The sequence below is a fragment of the Strongylocentrotus purpuratus genome, unplaced genomic scaffold (assembly GCF_000002235.5).
Source record: "Strongylocentrotus purpuratus isolate Spur 01 unplaced genomic scaffold, Spur_5.0 spur5_scaffold_1, whole genome shotgun sequence".
NCBI lineage: Eukaryota > Metazoa > Echinodermata > Echinoidea > Camarodonta > Strongylocentrotidae > Strongylocentrotus > Strongylocentrotus purpuratus.
This window is the reverse complement of record NW_022145594.1, coordinates 8,193,664-8,208,600: the sequence shown is the minus strand read 5'-3', so window position 1 is coordinate 8,208,600 and position 14,937 is coordinate 8,193,664. Positions and strand designations below refer to the sequence as shown.

The following is a 14,937-nucleotide window of genomic DNA, read 5'->3' as shown; positions in this document are numbered from 1 at the left end:
TTGATGATATCATTGATTGATGACTGATTGATTGATTGTTTGACTAATTGATTGATTGATTGATGGATTGACTGATTAATGATTGATTGATTGATTGATTGATTGATTAATTGATTAATTGATTATTGATTGCTTGATTGATCGGTGAGTGATTGGTGACTGATTGATTGATTGGTTAACTAATTGATTAATTGATTGGTTGACTAATTGATTGATTAATTGATGGATTGACAGATAAATGATTGATTGATTGATGGATTGACTGAATAATGATTGATTGATTGATCGTTTGATTGAGGATTGATTGATTACTGATTGATTGATTGATTAATCAATTATTGATTGATTTATAGATTGATTGAACGGATTCGATAACAACGAAGAGAAATTCCAAAGGGTGCAGTTAGCTATTTAATACATCTTTTTTCTTCCAAAATTATTTAGTAAAATTATCATGCTAATAAAACAAGGTAGATAAACATATTCTATTTAGAACATTCAATCCCCTATTGTAGTAGATTCTAAATGCAATATCAGTTTAATAGTGGTAGGTTTAAATAATGAAAAAAATACAATATTTTGTACTTTCATGACTCTATAAAGAGAACAAATTTAAGGGGTAAAAAATACGGAGTGATTGATAACTGGATCGTGAAGTAAATTAAAAAAGAATTTTTCATAGATATGGCGAGGGGAAATTGAGCATCATTGATTTTTTTATCATTGCAGGCTTGTTTATTGGTTTTCTGTTAAGTGGTTGTTTTTCTTTCTCATTTCATTTATTTTCCATTATTTCTTGTATTACCATACTCAAAATAAATTGCAATCATAATTACAAACGTGGACGTCAAAGAGACAAACATCTGAGCAGACTTCTTGGCAGAGAGACGTTTTGGAGACGCAGCAAGTTATGTTGGATGGTACAAAGCCTTCTTGATCATAGTCCGCTACGTACGGCGTTCCTGGACCTCCCCAAGTAGCGTTGGTAGATGTAGCTTTAGAAGTATCCACAGGGTCTATACTGAAGGAGACCGTTGATGATACAAGGTTGATGTTACTAGTATTGGTGCGACAGGAGAGTGTACTCTTGTCGTTGATAATGACTTCAAGTGGGTTGCAGTTGAAGATCTCGAGATGGGTAACACACACTACATATGCCACATGAAACAAAAGAAACCAAAATAATAAGAAGACAAAGAAAGATTTTCTCGATAAAATATAAATCTAATAATCGTCCACAGGTTTTTCTTTCATTCAGTTAACCCATTTACTGCTAGCTTCTCACAACGCCACATGCTCAATACAAGGAAAATTGATTGGTTAAAATATGATATTGAACGTTGCCATACGTTTGAAATGTTGCAATGCTAAGACAAGGAGATAGTCAATTGCCCTCAGTTTAAGTAAAATGATATTAAAAATGTGTGTGCGTTTGGGATGTTTGTCCAAACCTAAACAATCCACTTTCCTTTAATGATTTTTTGTTCTCCTGTGCTAATTCTCATTTTTAATTCAAAAATACTGTCAGCTTTGTTTTTGAGGAAAGCGTTGTGATTATTTTGATATGTAACTGTAATCAATTCTACACTCTCGGGTAAACCAACATGATCAACAAAATTGTTTCAATGTTACCGTGGTAACTGTGTTAATTTAACTTTTAAACTTCTTTTAAACTAGCAACTTTCGATTTGATGTGTTCTAGAAGCTAAATTCTCCAAACCTTCCACTTCTAATATGACTGATCTCTGTATGTTTCCAGTGATGTGTCATCGACTCGTAACAAACATGTTAAAAGCGTTCCATTGTCATCTGTCATTGGTTTGAAGGATATCTCTGATGATGCAACAGTACGCGAAACCCCCTCGTTCTGCCATCGATGCACATAGACAAAAAGTTTGCCCTCTGCTATCCAGTTTAGATTGGCTGATGGTGTGACGGTACTGTTAGTCTGACAACCTATTGTCGTGTTAAAATCTTCTCTGACCTTCACAACTTTACCACGTATCGGTGCCTGGTCCTTTGAAAGAGTAAGTATCAAACCTAAAGGCGGTTTGAAAAGGCGGTCTGAAAAAAAGGAAAGAAGAAATTTGTATCATAGTACCTAACAATATTTGGCTCGAAATGAAAGAACTTTTTTTAATTGTATGTATTTATCCAACCTCTGTATGAAAAAACCGTATTCCTCCTGTACTATCTGAGAACAAAAATTGGAATTAATTCAGTACAAATTCAGTATGGGGAAATTTGAGAGGTCTTTGAAAGATATGTCACAGAGATTTTTTCTACTTTTAGAAAACTACTATATAAAACCCATTGAACTATGAGAGCGGACATTCCCTTCATAGTAGGTCTATATATATATCGACCTATATAATTATTTTGTATGGATACGTGCTATGAAAACTATAATGGACATACCTTTATCGTTAAATCTTCGCAATTTTACTCCTTTATGTGTGCGTATGACACATTAGGATCAGGAACAGATCATTAGTTGGGGAATTCATAATTATCTGGTTAATCTTATTACATGTTCTAACCGCATTCGATTTTTTGGTATGCCAATCAGTATGCATGATAAATAAAGGGTTATCCAGATAGATCGTAAAACGGAAAATAGATCATGACATTGTAAAAAACAAATGCATTGTAAACGCACCTTTAATTGTCACGTTAAATATGCACAGTTTTTGTTCTCCAATTGTGCGTATATCACATTCATATTCTCCTGCATCCTCCAGGGAAACGTTCTTCAGAGTAAACGAACTGATATAGCTGTTTTGGACATCCAAACTATGGCCATCAATGTCCTCACAACTGCCATAGGTCCCCGATGGACAAACAAAGATTAATGTCGCGGAAGAGGTTTACGGTACACCATGTGTAAAGTCCTCGAGGGACTGAGGAAAGTAGATAGAAAATAGAAGTGAGATGGAAAGGCGAGAAAGTGGAGGTTGGAAGGAAGAGTATCTTTCGGAAGTGAGTATAGTCCTGAAAAGGACTGTAAACCAGAAAGTTGTAGGCAGGATGAGAGGTTTGAGTAGAAGACTGGATTGAGTTGGAGAGTTGAGTAGGCGAGTAGAGTTGCAGAGCAGGAGCAAGAGAGTAGACTCGACGTTTCGGACAGGTTGACTGTCCGTCTTCAGGTCTGTCAGTCTTCACTCCTGAAGACGGACAGTCAACCTGTCCGAAACGTCGAGTCTACTCTCTTGCTCCTGCTCTGCAACTCTACTCGCCTACTCAACTCTCCAACTCAATCCAGTCTTCTACTCAAACCTCTCATCCCGCGTAGCCAGGGGGGCGGTGGGGGCGGTCGCCCCCCCCCCAAAAAAAAAAAACGCCGGCCAAAAAAAAAAGAGAGAGAAAGAGAAGAAAAAAGTAAGAGGACGTAGGAAGAAAAAGGGAAAAGGAGTCGAGAACGGTACAACGAATCGTCTTCTTTCTCTAATAATTTAATGAAACTTCAAAGCTTCCGCGCTTCGCGCGAAAAGGGGGAAATTGAGTTAAAATTAAGGATAAAGAGTCGAAAACAGAACAACGAATCGTCTTCTTTCTCTAATATTTTAATGAAACGCACAGCTTCCGCGCTTTGAAAGAGGGGGACTGAATACAGATAAGGATTAAGGGTCGGGAAAGGTACAACGAATCGTCTTCTTTGTCTAATAATACGTAAAAGCTTCCGCGCTTCGCGCAGGAGGAGGGGGGGGGGGGACTGAATTCAGACAAGGATTAAGAGTCGAGAACGGAACAACGAATCGTCTTCTTTCTCTAATAATTTAATGAAACGCACAGCTTCCGCGCTTCGAAAGAGGGGACTGAATACAGATAAGGATTAAGGGTCGAGAAAGGTACAACGAATAGTCTTCTTTGTTTAATAATACGTCAAAGCTTCCGCGCTATGCGCAGGAGGGGCGGACTGAATTCAGACAAGGATTATGAGTCGAGAAAGGTACAAAGAATCGTCTTCTTTCAAAGCTTCCGCGCTTCGCGGAAACTCCCCCCTCCCTGCATCCACCCCCCTAGGGAGCGCGCTACGCGCGCTCTTTAAGTGGTTCGCACGCTTTGCGTGCTCACTACCGCCCCCTAAAATGAAATCCTGGCCACGCGCTTGTCTCATCCTGCCTACAACTTTCTGGTTTACAGACCTTTTCAGGACTATACTCACTTCCGAAAGATACTCTTCCTTCCAACCTCCACTTTCTCGCCTTTCCATCTCACTTCTATTTTCTATCTACTTTCCTCAGTCCCTCGAGGACTTTACACATGGTGTACCGTAAACCTCTTCCGCGATATTCATACCACCATGCAAACCTTCAAACATCATCCAAAGATTAATGTGCTATTAAAATCACGAATCATGATCCACTTAATACGAACCAGGGTCCCAGAAGTTTTGGGTCCATTGCATCTCATTTCAAAATTTGCTCCAACGAAAACCATCCGTTCCTCGTAGGAACCCGTCAGGCCAACTAGATTCAAAAGTAATAACAACATTGACAAAGTAGGTTTTAACGATTTATCTCGTTTTAAGGACGTTTTACCTCTTGAGAACACAAGATGACATTTTGCCATTAATCTTCATTATTCGTCTAGTGGTGTATAAGGTGTACGGAAATCTACATCTAAAGCTGTAGTTGTGGAGAGCACGTCACTAAACAGCTTTAAATCCAATTTGTTGAAATTTTGGTCGTCAAGTAAAGATCAATTTGACCCAGAGGAGTCCTTCGCTTGTCCATTTTCGTCAATTGCTGTATAGCGCCACTAAACATGTGTCAAAATATGGATTCTTCATCCGAATGTCAACGAAAGGCAAATAAGTTTTTAACTTTAAATGCCTACTTGCAAGGTATATTTCCAAGGTATATTCGGTATAAAAGTGCAGGAAATATGTGTACATTCCCGACAAGCCCAAACAATGAAGAAGGGAAAATCATTTAATATTTTGTAATGTCTATTTTCCTTACTGTCTACAGACAAACAATACAATAATAAGATAAAGATACAAAAACAGGATCAAGGTCGCTTTACCATTTTGAAAGTTAGCCCCTCTCCCGGGCCTCTAAATGATATCTGTCTCAAGAATTTGTAATCATGTTTATTGATATCGAAAACTTTTGAACACTTAGTTATTGATATGGCCGATACAAATGCTTATACTGATGCTTTAAAGTATTAATATCTATAATTTTTAAATAATGTTTATCTTTCAGAATTAAGGTCCAAGTAATTGCTATTGCACATTAAATTCTCTACATTTACATAATCATTTTAATGCAGACAATGAAAATCTCCCCACAAGACTGCAATTTGGGTGGATAGTGATTCTTTACTATTTTGATATATTTGGATGCCCCTGCGGATGCATTATAAGCACAAAATTAATCCCCTAAAACACTTCTGCTTTCGAGAAAAAATGAATATAAAAATGTACCGGTGCTCATGGTAAATTGTGATAAATTTCAAATGGCGCCTATACGGCCATAGCTTCGACCATGAAAATATCAGAATATGTAGTTGTGATATATAAATTCCAAACAGGAATAGCTAATCGGTCGAGCTATACAACATAAAGAGTTTATTATTTACAATTTCATAACTCGATTTCAGTCGATTTCAACCGCGACAACGATCATTGAATATTGTGGGATCGCATATGCTTCCAATATGTTCATTTGAACCAAATTCATGACCCCATACCAAAACTGTGTATTACCTTTAAACCAGAATTTAACCAATTTCGACTAAGACTGTAAATACAGTAAACGTCGGGTTCAACTGAATATATGTTCCTGAAACTGTGATTTAGTTTATAAACATAGTTTAAGTCCAATCGAAGTTAAAGAGCCTAGATTATTGTATTTTAAACTTCAATGTGCATGCAAATACTGGTACTGAAAGTGTGTTGATGGGCATATTGGTCATGGGAGTACGTATGCGTGCGTGTGCATGTACATGCTCGCTGCGCTGCACAGCAGGCCAGGGAGGAACCAATTGTTTTTGTTCTTGCCCAGTTAAAAGATAATACATTGAAGAATACCTCAGTAAAATATTTAATTTCGGTATGCACAATAAGAGTATAAATTTACTCTTGCAAACAACAAAATCTTAAATATTCACAGTTCTAGTGCAAAGGTGACTTATTTTATAAAACATTCAATTTAACATGAATTGTTATAGTTATTTATATGAAATTTCTCTCACATATTCCTGATAGTTCATTTCACTGCATTAATGGGTTAACAATGGATATAAACACAATTTTCAAAATATATAAGGGTAATTCACTGAAAAATGGACTAACTAACCATGTTTTCCAAGCTTTAAGTTGATACCAGATTTGGCTGCGTTTTTTTACTTTTTTATTATGTTAGAGCCGATTTGCCTTGCAACATTGCCCCAAAAATGTGTTTATTTTGGTCCGCGGCTGAATCATGAAGGATTCGCGGTCATAAATTACGGAGCGTGACACTTGTTTTGCCACCGCGGACAAAAATAAACACACTTTTCGGGGCAATGTTGCGAGGAAAACGGCTCATACATAATAACGGGCAGAATCGGGCAGCCAAATCTGGTATTCATTTAAAGCTTAGACATCAGAGAAAATGCTGGTAAAAAAAAATTAAGCGGAAATTCCTGGATATTCAAACATTTCCTCTGGATTTATGAGAAAAAAAATCCCCCAAAATGAGTTTGGCGCACTTTGGTTGCTCTCTGGCCCACTGTGCGCTGGTGTCGCGAAGTGATTTGTGCGCACATTTTCAACTGCAAGAACAAAATAAATACCAAATATTTTTCGTTTAATATCTTCTCGGAACTGCTCGGAATCTAGTGTTGTGTTTAATGCTCCGCCCATTATTCTCTATTAAGTTGATATTGGGGGATGAATTGATAAAACCCTCAGCAGGATGGGTTACTGAGTATTTTGTTTGTATTTTTTTTTTACTTGAAGACACGTGGACAAAAGACGTAAGGCTGTACCAGTGGCGGATCCAGCCGGCGGGAAGAGGGGGGGGGGGGGGGGGGCAATTCATGAGAAAATATTAGTTGTGCAACTCAACCACCGGTGAATAAGCGGGGGGGGGGGGGGGTAAGAGGCGCTTTTTTTTTTGGTTCAATTTTTCAGGAAATATTTTGCGCCGACTCAGTCAGCCGGTGAATAAGCGGGGGCTTTGTTTTTTTGTTTTTAAGGTTAACTTTACGTTATTATCCTATTTTTTAAAAATCGTTTTAGGGGGCCATGGGGGGGGGGGCGGAATAATCGCTACGTGGATCCGCCCCTGGGCTGTACATTACAAACATTCTATAGAAATGACAAAATGACTAAAGGGGATGCAAGACCCTCTGGGGAAAAGTAAGTGCCCTCTGTCATCTGACAGACCCCCCCCCCATAAGAAAGACTAATGACCTCAATGTCAAGAAAAGAAACACATAAACTTCATTCAAACTCTAATGACTTTCAAGTGTTTAATTAAATTTACATTAACATAATGGAATTTCAGATCAAATGATAATTTCATCGATGAGTTATTTGATTGTTGAAAATGGATTGTTTTCCAAAAGGAAGACAGAATATTTCCAGCAATATATTAACACACACCTATGGACCATTTTCACCAGTTTGAAAAGTTGGTAAAGAAATCTACCCTTCATATTTGTATGAAATGAATACCTTCCTTGCCAACTCAATCGTTTCTGGGTTATGTTTAACCTGATAAACAGCAGAGTTACTGCGCATATCGCGGTTTAGCCCTTACTCTCTTGGGGGGGGGGGGGGGGGGGAGGGGGATTTCCAATTTCTTCGTTTAACATTATGGCAGTTTGTTATCATGTTTTGCTTTTTCTCTCAGTTTTGTAGTTTTTTTTAACCAAGTCAACGAAACCCACTCATGGGAAGCTGGAAATAGCCCACTTCAGCAAATTCATATAAATCTGTCCATAAATTACTACTTTCTCCTATTTCTTTGTTAATAGCATAATGGATAGCTCGTCATTTTCGGAAGAGATATCATCGATCCCTGGCTGCTAAAGAGCAGAAGTAGAGCAAATGTAGTAACATATATTTTACGAGATATTTAAAAAGTTCTTACGAACCATATTGAAAGTATACAATTTGTGTTAATTTAGGTATTTAAATGGAATAAAATGGGCTGCATTTTTTGTAATGGCCGTGGTTAGATTTTAAACGCGTTCATGATAATGTGATTAATATAACCCAACGTTGGCGTAAATATGATTGATCATAAAGATTCAGGGAGTGTTATATCCACCGCAACACCCCCCCCCCCTCTCTCTCTCTCTCTCTCTATCTCTCTCTCTCTTTTTGAAAGCGCCACCCCCCCCCTCTATTTCCGGTGTGAAAATCAATGGCGGGCCAAACTTTGTCGCGCGAAAAAAGATATATAAACCAGGACATGAAAATGTTCTGCTAATTACATATGTCCTTCTGATGATGCTGTGAGGTATATTTACACAGCTGAGAATTTTGATCCTTTTTTGTGTACATTGTTGTGTATTTTGTTGCATACATTGCCGTTTATTTTTTAACAATTATTGAACAAAATGAGGTGTTTTTCATTTTTTCTTGATTTGTTCGTGATATTCAAGAGAATGCCTAGTAGAAATTTCAAAATGAAGACAAGTTGTTTAGAATTGTGTACTTTTAAGTTCAAACATTAAAGTACATTTCTTTATTAGTCGTTTTTAATAAGCCCTAATTCAAACTGAGAACAGTATATAGTTTGATCGGTATCGTTTCCAATTGCTTTTTAAATAGCCAAAAAGGGAATGTTCTTTAACTTTTCGTCATGACCTTTTCTTAAAGAAAATAAATATATATGTCGGCTATTCGTCTGTCTCTCTCTCTCTCTCTGTCTAGCCTGATTGATAAGTATATCATCACTATTGCCTTCCCTCACTTCTCTCATGCAAGAAAAAATAATTTCTCTCTCTCTCTCTCTCTCACTTTCTATCTTCCTCTCCCTATCTCTCTCTCTCTCTCTCTCTCTCCCTCTCTTTTTATCGTTCTATCTTCCTCTTTCTTCTTTTCTCTTCTCTCAACTTGTTTCTCGGTAAATAATAATGTAACTTTCATACAAATGACAACTTTAATAAGGGGACCGCAGAACTGATGACATATCAACACGAGCAAACATTACATGCGGTTTTAGCTGTTGCCTTTATTAATAAAGATAAATATATGTGCTAAGCAATCCTTAGTCGTATCAAATAAAAAAGAAAACTGTATACAAGCTTATTTACAATGAAACAATACCGACGCAAAATTTGAAATTTAAGTCCTACATTTTGATTATGACAATAGTGTTAAGGCAAGTAAAGTATATTGCATAACTATCACCCTGCGCTTTATTTTCATTTGCTGGAGTAAAACAGTTATCCGTGCGACGTAATTATGATACCATACACATCAGTATTTGTATTCTTATTTATTTGTTATACATACATACATTATCACATACGAGCAAACATTACATGCGGTTTTAGCTGTTGCCTTTATTAATAAAGATAAATATATGTGCTAAGCAATCCTTAGTCGTATCAAATAAAGTAGAACACTGTATACAAGCTTATTTACAATGAAACAATACCGACGCAAAATTTGAAATTTAAGTCCTACATTTTGATTATGACAATAGTGTTAAGGCAAGTAAAGTATATTGCATAACTATCACCCTGCGCTTTATTTTCATTTGCTGGAGTAAAACAGTTATCCGTGCGACGTAATTATGATACCATACACATCAGTATTTGTATTCTTATTTATTTGTTATACATACATACATTATCACATACGAGCAAACATTACATGCGGTTTTAGCTGTTGCCTTTATTAATAACGATAAATATATGTGCTAAGCAATCCTTAGTCGTATCAAATAAAATAGAACACTGTATACAAGCTTATTTACAATGAAACAATACCGACGCAAAATTTGAAATTTAAGTCCTACATTTTGATTATGACAATAGTGTTAAGGCAAGTATAGTATATTGCATAACTATCACCCTGCGCTTTATTTTCATTTGCTGGAGTAAAACAGTTATCCGTGCGACGTAATTATCATACCATACACATCAGTATTTGTATTCTTATTTATTTGTTATACATACATACATTATCACATACCTTGATACTTTATTTTCTTCCACTCATTATTAATCCGTTAATATTTTCAAGAACCATCGTAACAAAAATTGCATTACTGTTTTCGACAAAATGTTCTTCACCCATTCGAAATCGAAATATTGCATGATATAAAACAATCTCTCACCGAAATATTAACATGGTCTTGAATAGGAGAAATTCAAGATTATAAACAAATTACCGAAACATTTCGATATCAATGCACATATTCGTATAATTGTATCTAAATACCTATCATTATTTATAAACATATATGCTTCTTTAAAACAAACTTTGTACAATATTATTGATAAGGTTTGGTTTACTAAACTTTTAATAGTACTTACTATATTGGATTGATTTAGCATAACTGTTGATTACAAACTAAATGTATACCAACATCGACTTCGCCACCAGGATTTGTCTAACCTTGATTTAGGATTTGTTCTAGTAAGTAACGAGAGGGGTTTAATACAATAACTTGTAATTATCATCGCCTGCTTGTTCCCTTTCCCTTTTGATAACCAATATCGTCTCTGATAGTCGTATTTTATTTGTTGGGTGAGCGATATTCCAAGATCACTTTTATATATTAGTTTGTCACGCATCTCAAACTTTCGACTCTTAATCAAATCGCGATAGCCCCTGTATACTATTCATCAACGTATGACACTCCGCTGCTCTAAAACATTAAATATGAATAGAATATAGAATATTATTCACAGAATATGAAATAGATGATTTTCGCAATGGTAAGTTCTATGTGCACTTATTTAGATAATACAAATTAAATTCTGCGCCAACGATACATTTTTTAACAGTTTTTCTTCTCCAAATATAAAGAAATAACAGTTGATGTGAATTAGTTTGTTTAATCTTAATCGATATGTACACGGACCAATGTTTAATAACCCTGTTAATTATATTTGGCCTAAATATAACCTTTTTTTTAGCTAAGCCATTAATCAATACAGAAAAAAAAATATATAATTACCAGTAAATTAATCGCTGAGTTCCCATTCACTACTTTCAATTTCAATTTCAAAGTGCATTTAATGGTTCCGGTAAAATTGCTCTTATCATGTTACAGAAATTCTCCTGTGCCACTTTGTATTATTGTTGAATGCAAATTCTGAAAGCTTCAGATTTTAAAACCATTTATAGTAAAACGTTGTACTATATCAGTGTAATTAACAGGGTTGCCATGGAGCTTTTTAAGAACGGAACTGGGGAATTTTCAAAAACATTGTGGTATAAAAAGCAATACTTCGGTCATTTGATTCCTTTTTTAACGAAGTGTGAATTAGTTTGTTTAATCTGAATTGATATACACACGGACCAATGTTTAATAACCCTGTTAATTATATTTGGTCTAAAAATAACGTTTTTTTAGCTAACCGGTTGAGAAGGTATATTGCAATTTTGTTTTACAATAAAACATACACAAAATAATATAAATGTAATTGTCAAATGAAACATATAAACCTCTTCTTTAAAATCTTGTATACTGTTCTTCATATTATTTCTCTCGTCGGCTCTTTTTCGTCTTGTCAACTACAGCATACTCTACTTGCGGGTTATGGTAAGCCTGTAAACAATAGAGAAATAAATATATATATAATTACCAGTAAATTAATTGCTGATTTCCTGCTTTACCATTCACTACTTTCAATTTCAATTTCAAAGTGTATTTAATGGTTCCGGTATAAAATGCGCTTATCATGTTACAGAAATTATCCTGTGCCACTTTGTGTTTATCGTTGAATGCAAATTTTAAAAGCTTCAGATTTTATAACCGTTTAAAGTAAAAAGTTGCTCTATATCAGTGTAATTAACAGGGTTGCCATGGAGCTTTTCAAGAACGGAAATGGGGAATTTGCAAAAACATTGTGGTATAAAAAGCAATGCTTCCTTCATTTGACGCCTTATATGGAAGTTTTCAAGATAACGTAGAATAAGGTATTCTTATAAACAAACAATTTCCATCTTTATATTTTCCGCTTTTAGGATATCGATTAACTTAAACATCTTTATTGTTATCTGTTTGGCATTTCACACATACAATACAAGGTACAATAGAAAGGCAACATAGGATACACAGTATTGTATGAAAGAAAAAATGCCCTTCCCTGCTGCACCTGGAAGTTGCCTGGAATAAAAAAAATAAAAAAAGGGAATGCGAAATTCCTATAACCCGTAACTCATTTCTTCCGGTTCCAGGAAATGCACCCGGGGATGCCTAAAATATTACACATAATCAGATTAAAAACAGACAACAACAACAACTTATTGGTGACAATGCATCAGCTTAAGCTTGGTAAATTGCAATATGATATATGGGGTATCACTGGTATGCCTGTCTAGGTGAAGCAAACAAGAAATGTAAATAACAGAAATTGGAATTGAATAATATGCAAATAATGAATGGTTATGAGTTCAATAGTGCGAATATTTTCATGAGTTATAAGATTAACATTCTATTCAACGAGGCGTCAGCCGATTTGAATAGAATTAACGTTAATCTTTCAACGAATGAAAATATTCGCACTATTGAACGAATGAAAAACATTCATTATTTGTTTTTATACAACATCGAAGAAGATCTAATAGAACGTTAAATCAACAAATTATGCTTTACTCCTTATATTAAACATAAATTAAAGTTGGAGTCAAGCCTTCTCGATTACATTCAGATTGCCTTCGCGTCAGATACACGCAGGGATACGCGCATGGCAGAGGTACACAGTCTGCATATCACCAAAAATGCAAGGCGAATATAACCAAAAATGCACGCCCGTGCAATAGAACATTCATTGAATATCATGTGACCAACAAACCTCCAATCAAATTACAAGGATCCACGTAGTTGTTGTATAATAATTATTATGTTGCACTTCAGAAAGATTTGGGAGAATAAAACTTGAGATGTGTGATAGAAACAATTATAATGCAGAAAATACTAATTAATTTCCTAATATTCAAATTATATATTAAATTATAATCATATCTAGACATCAACTTCTGATGTTTGTAACATGTGTTTATAATTTATTCAAAATAAGATTTTAGTTGTTTAAGAAAAGAGGAAAGCGAGACAAGGACAACCGCATCCCTGAGTGAGAAGGGTAGGTTATTCCAAATTCGTGGGTATCTACGAGTTGGGGACATGAACGAGACCTGTATTCTTGATGGGAGATGCACGAATGTAAAGTGATCAGGTTGCATATTTATGACATAATGTCGAGTAGTATCCTGAAAATAGATCTTATCGAAGATAACCGCTCGTACAAAATAATGTTAAACAACCAATAAATTAAGGTCTTACAAAAGTACATGTACTAAAAACGGGAAAAAGGTGAACTCTTAACACTGACCATATTCCTTTGGTGAGCTCTTGGTTGACCTTTCTTTCTCTCTACCCTAGTTGTGTCTACAACTGCATACTCGGCCTTCATTATTAGATTAAGAAATAAACAAATGAAATGTGATCAGTTTCGTGCAAGAATATGTCAACAATAAAACAAACGAAAGCTTTACCTTGAGTATTTCAAGCCTTTCATAACTTATCGAACACAGGTGACTGTCCCTGGCACTTAACACAACTAACTAAACTTAACAAATTTGAACAACGTCTGAACATCATGGCAACTACAGAAAAACAGACAAAATATTAAAGAACTTCTTGAGAGAAAATATATTATAGTCATATGATACAGGGTTATTTTCTCTTTAAAACATTTCAACATTTTACGCAGGGGCAATTTCGTTATTAACTTTAAGTTTTTGTTAACTTGATGTTAGCTTTCTTTCAAATTAGGCAATATTTGTACAAAATTAACTGTGCGAAACAATTGTATTTTGCTTTCTAAATTACCTCCAACATCACACTAAAAACATGTGGTGCTTGGATTCTTGGTATTTTCATTTTAATGTCATTAAAAATGTTTTTGAAAATCAGGATGAATTTCAGATATTACATTAAAATACCTTTAATGCATGGAAACACCAAAGATTTGTGTTAATTTATTAATTGCTTAAATAGTTGATTAAGTCCTTAAAGTCCTGTGCTTGTCCTACTCTAAATCATCATAGGAGATATAAATACTATGGTTACCAGTCCACTTGCTGATGCAGTGTACACATGCGGTATATTTCCTCCACTTCCAATCTTCTTTCTTAGTGACTGTTCTGGTTGTACAGCCTGTCCTGTCTGTTTCGATATGATATGAAAGTGTTAAGATAATAAGTACTGGCACTGGGAAACTATAACTCCCGTCGTCGGTCCAGAGGATGTTATTATAATACACACCCTACCCATTAATGTCTGTATTATAGCAGTTACTTCTGGGAATCCAATATGATTTCACCCCCTTAAACTAAAATACTGTTTCTTTGTACAGATTTCTATTTCAGTAAATAAAGGTAGAGATTTGAATGAAAGAATAACATAAAGAGCGCGATTGACATGTATGTAGGAAATATTGATCTTCTTCAAAATAAAACCTTTTGCACGAAGCTTTTGTAAAGAAATCGTACTTTTTAGTGACATCTCTGCATTCGGCTCAAAGCATATGAATGTAGTTCAAATCAATTATATAACCCACTCAAAATACCACTAAAATCCTCAAATAAAAATAATATCAAATGAAATTTCAAGATAACATATAAAATAAAACTAAGCTGTTGATGTTAATCAAATGCATTAGGAAACAAAATATATAACCATATCATGAATTAATTCGAAATTGTATGTAAAAAAGAAATCCTGTAAAAAGCAAAATGTTTATGTATTCATT

At 35.1% G+C, this 14,937-nt stretch overlaps 1 long non-coding RNA gene across 1 annotated transcript; it reads right to left on the bottom strand.

Moving 5' to 3' along the window:
* Window positions 1–11,648: 11,648 nt before the first annotated feature.
* LOC105447062 lies at window positions 11,649–14,527 on the bottom strand. The gene is made up of 3 exons (XR_004062876.1): window positions 14,256–14,527; window positions 13,516–13,590; window positions 11,649–11,729 (listed from the first exon to the last, which is right to left on the bottom strand). It is a non-coding gene; the product is annotated as an uncharacterized LOC105447062 (long non-coding RNA).
* Window positions 14,528–14,937: the final 410 nt, after the last annotated feature.